General features: G+C 33.9%; 1 long non-coding RNA gene across 1 annotated transcript; it reads left to right on the forward strand.

Moving 5' to 3' along the window:
- Positions 1-885: 885 nt before the first annotated feature.
- LOC121985388 lies at positions 886-4,236 on the forward strand. Its single transcript, XR_006113152.1, has 5 exons — positions 886-930; positions 1,018-1,273; positions 1,348-1,455; positions 1,553-1,639; positions 3,929-4,236. It is a non-coding gene; the product is annotated as an uncharacterized LOC121985388 (long non-coding RNA).
- The last annotated feature ends 701 nt before the right edge of the window (positions 4,237-4,937 follow it).

Raw genomic sequence — 4,937 nt, forward strand, 5'->3', positions numbered from 1 at the left:
GCTTTTACATTTTAGGGAAAACCAGTTGCATTGACATTGGAATCCAGCACAAATATTGTTGCACATGGTACAATTGTTTGTGGCAATGAATCTAATAAAATGCTTCATGGTGTTCCATTTCCAAATAATTGCATGCGAGTCTCCATTGATGAAGCAGTAGAAAAATCAGCACCTTTGCCATATCCAATTCCAAGTGAATTTGAAGTAATTGGTGATGCTGTAGGAACCCATGTGGCTTGGCCAAAACACTTGATAGTGAACCAAGATGAGGTATTTGTTAGATTTTATTTCAAATTAAATTGTCACTTGTTTTATTAATCATCCTATCTAACTGTAATGATTTGAAATTATTAGAAGCCTCGAAGGAAGAAGCTTGAACAACCAAAAAAGAAACATACTTTGTCAACAAGTGCCCCAAGAGAATTACATATGTTATATTGTTATAGTAAGCGTGCTTTAGATGATGGCAGATATATATCAGTGAGTTTTGATTATGACGTGTTTGATGATGATTATGAACTTGTTCTACACCTTGAGGACATCATTCCTTTGTATCATTTAGAGCCCCTTTCAGGCAATTGTGTAGTTGGCTACATATGGTAAGTGTTTAGATTTAGCAATTTAAATATAATTTTAACAGGTTTACTGTAATCTATGATAATCATCCATTTTGTGAATAACTTTCATTTTTCAATCTACCTCTTCGTTTTATTATGTTTGCAATGGCAGGTATCTTTATAAAAAACTGCTGAAAGATAACAAGAAAGAAAAATTCAGATTTGTGAATCCACATAAAATCCCACATATGGCAACCAGTGCACATGACAAAAAAGGTAAGTTTGAAAGGCTAAACCAAAGGGCAAGTCATTTGGCAGGCAAGCTAAGTGGTGCATCTGTAGATCAACTTGTATTGGTGCCATGTAATATCGGGTAAGTAAGAATTAAAACATCGCTTTCAATTGTTGTCTTTTGATAATTTATTGAATTATATGCACTAATTATGTGTTTGTTGCATAGTTTCCATTGGATTCTCACTGTTATTGACCCTTACAATGAAGTTATTTATTTGTTTGATTCTCTAAGGCACCGCATTCATGATGAGGATTGGAAATATATAGTGGAAATGTGAGTTCATATTTCTTTTTTATTAAGCATTTATGTTAATACAAAACTCATATATAAAAAAATCATTAACGTATGAAGGGCCTTAAGATTGTTTAATTCAAACAAGGGAAGGAAAGGTAGAAAAAAGGCTATGTGGGTAATAGTAAAGGTATGTGTAATTACATATAACATATATTTTAATGTGTATGTTTATCATTAATAATATGTCTCTAATTTCCATAGGCTCCTCGACAACAAGATGCCAAACAATGTGGTTACTATGTGATGCGATTTATGAGACAAATTGTTGAAGATGTTGAAATTATCGAAAGAGATTCACTACGATCTATAGTAATGTTTACTTGCTTATATCTCAAATTATTTGAAATAAACTATTTAAAATATGCAAAGTCAATGTCGATTTTTTTTTCCTCATTAATGTTCACAGTTCACACAAGCAGAGTATTCTCGAGAAGAAATTGATGAGGTGCAATCGGAGTTGGCAGAATGTATACAAGATCATATTTATGAGTAGGTGCGTTCCCTCACCCCTTCGTATTTATGATCGGAGTTGGCTGTTAACTGGAGTTTCTTTTATCTCGTGCTATCCCTCGCCCCTTCAACTTTGATATTTCAACTTGTCTAATCACAAAATGTGTTTGTTATCTATTAGTACTGCTATTCTACTGAACATAGTTTCTCTTATTATATCATTTATTAGTTTATTCTGAATAGTAGCATTTTTGTTTTAATTATGAGCTGCTGCTATTTGTGCTATCCCTCTTTTTCCTTGTTCTATTTGATATCTTTGTTCTTCGTTTTCCTTGTTCGATGATCTCGTTCCATCTCCTCACTATGAACTCGTCATGATTCATTAGAGGCGATTAGGGTGAATATTTATGTTCGGCTTGTTTGCTTCCATTGAGATTTAAGGAGCCAAGTCTTTTACATTCTTTTTTGTTTGGTGTATCAGACTGATGCTGCTATTTAGGCTATTAGCATGCATTGCTTCACAAGACTAATTTTTTGAATAAAGATACTTTTTTTGCCCGTTTAGGGTGATTATTTCAGGTTTCATTGATTATTAGGAAGAGCCATCAGTAATCTTCATTTTAGCACTAACTGCACAAAATATCTATATAAAATCTTTCTTAAGATATTGCGTGTGTTTGGATGAGTGCATATTGCGTGTGTTTGGATAAGAATCATAATTAAGAGATTACATTGAGTGATTATAATCATTATTTTGTCTTTAGGCATGTAACATCTTGTGATGTTGTGATTGCTTAGGTAGTGGGCGAACTACTTAGGGCTTATGGTTATGAAGCCTTTGACTATGAGACAGTCTCCCAAGTCATATTTTGTAAAATGGCTCACTTCTGTGTAGGCTCACGATGATGTGAAGGGGCAACTTTGAAGGGGCATGATTAGGATCCCCAAAGATTAGAAAAGACTAAAGAAAAAAAAAGGAGAGGTATGTTTTGTGATCAACTAAGAAATGAGAACCCAAAGTGTTGCTTGGTTAAGAGATCTGCACTCTTTGCAAACTTGATAAGCTAGGAACGTCTTCTAAAGGTTGTATAGGATAAGATGCTCTAGAAGAAGACTACATCCAAAGAGGAGATAAGTCAGCCACTATAGTAGATGAACAGGTAATTATTATCAACTAATGCCATCCTTGAGACTCATGTTTTGTGTTAAGTACTCTGATAACTTGTGAACTTAATTAAAGGTTACTTAACATTTTAGCAACTTAATAAGTTTGCTCATGGATAGTCTATACAGAGCAAACTATAGATATAGAAAAATAAAGAAAGAGATAAAGACAATATAGAAGTGACATGGCCAACGTCTTCACAGAGAAGAGTGAACCATCTACAAAGTAGCATAGCTACGATGGGATTGTGTAAGGTCAGAGAAAGGAAAATGTTACCAAATATATGTTCAGAGGCTCCTAAACCTATAGTTGGTTTGCATGTGATGTTGCTGCGATGTTTGGTTTAGTGATATGATGCACAGAATAGGATTAACTACAATAACAAAGGATGATATATATAATGTCTGCTCAGTCAATTTCCCATCTTGTCTCGGTGTTTTTTGCGAACCACATCACCCTGAAGATGGGTTCTTGTTGGCATATCTAAGCTATTGGCTCCAAATAGTTTGGCTTCTCTTCTAGAAACTCAACTTAGAGCCATGATCTAGCCACTATACACCATCATCCAACACTTCCTCATATTGGCCGTTGTAGTCAACAAGAGCGCTCCACAAGACCATCTCCCCTGTTCCATAGTTTGTAACCAAGCAAGAACCAAACTATCATAGGCGCTATGATTAATCGGCCCAGTATCAAGAAAACTGCATAAATAAAAAAAACAAGTGTAACTTTCAAATGCAAGGATCGGATTGGATTGGAGGGAGGATTAACAAGAAGAACATCTATGTGTACCTGCTAAGAGCTGCAGAATCTGGATGAATACCACCACTGCAATTGTGATTTGAGTAATGAAAGCCCTTTGGTAGTGGTCTCCTATGCAAAATGCAAAGTGTATCTCACTATAGGGGAGGAAGTAAACTTGGGAGAGCATGTGCTTGCCTCTTAGTAGATCAAAGAACAAGCTGCATGAGATTAGTTTAATAAAGCAGTCAGATAGCTGCATGCAATTTGAAAACTATTTTACATCAAGGATCTGAAAATCTTCATTAAGATTAGTGTAAATTTTGTTTCTTTTGGTAGAAAGTCATGATGATTGTTTTGTTTCTTTTGAGAGCCATCAGTAATGCTCATATATGAACTTGAAACATATTATTGCTACTTTTGTAGGTGGATACAGGACAGTCGAGATCAGTACACTAAGGAGCGTCTGGATTCAGTAATAGATCAGTACACTAAGCGTATGGATTCAGTAACTACTGTACTATTTTGAGTAAACAGATTGTTGGCTACTTCAGTATTCAGTATTCAGTATTCAGTAAACAGATTGTTGGCTAAACAGATTGTAGCTGTTCAAAACAGATTTTTTGTGCTCTTTTGTTTTATATGTGAATATCACTATATACTTTGAAACAGAATTAGTGTAAATTTTGATATTTACTAGCTTTTCATGTAATTAATTATTAATATTACTTCAACGTCAGATTTCTATTATTTTTATGAGTTTGAAATCATTAACTGAGTTGATTATATGTAAAATTCGAATCTAGACATGGTAAAAGAAAAATAATAGTTTCGTAAATATAAAAATAATGATTTTTAAATAATTTTTTTTATTTTTTTTCTTTAAAACGACAATGCTTTTAAAGCGTTGCAAAAAGTGTTGTCTTTGTAAAAAACAACAACGCTTTTTAAAGCGTTGTAATAGTATTGTCTTTGCAAAATATGACTACGCTTTTAAAGCGTTGTCTTGTCTACCAAAAACAACGCTTTAAAAGCGTTGCAAAACGTTGCCTTTGCATAAAATGACAACGCTTTTAAAGCGTTGCAAAAGTGTTGTCTTTGGTACAAACGACAACGTTTTAAAAGCGTTGTCGTTGAGCAGACTTTTTACAATAGTGCCTTTAACAACGCTTTTTCAGGCAAAAAGACAACGCTTTAAAAGTGTTGTCTATTAGCTTTTTTTTCAGAAAGTAGAGTAGGTAATCTATATGTACCATGTGTTGGTGTAATTGGTACCAATGATCAAACCCGAGTTGTGATGAATGATAAATGGATTAAAGTTAGATATTATATTTGTCTAATCTATCTACTAAGTGTACATGATATGAACTTGATGGGTCTAGAGGATTGAAATACCAAGCTAAAGTCCAGCTAGGTTGAGAGCTAGCACGAAGTT

Source organism: Zingiber officinale, chromosome 5B (assembly GCF_018446385.1).
Source record: "Zingiber officinale cultivar Zhangliang chromosome 5B, Zo_v1.1, whole genome shotgun sequence".
NCBI classification, from domain to species: Eukaryota; Viridiplantae; Streptophyta; class Magnoliopsida; order Zingiberales; family Zingiberaceae; genus Zingiber; species Zingiber officinale.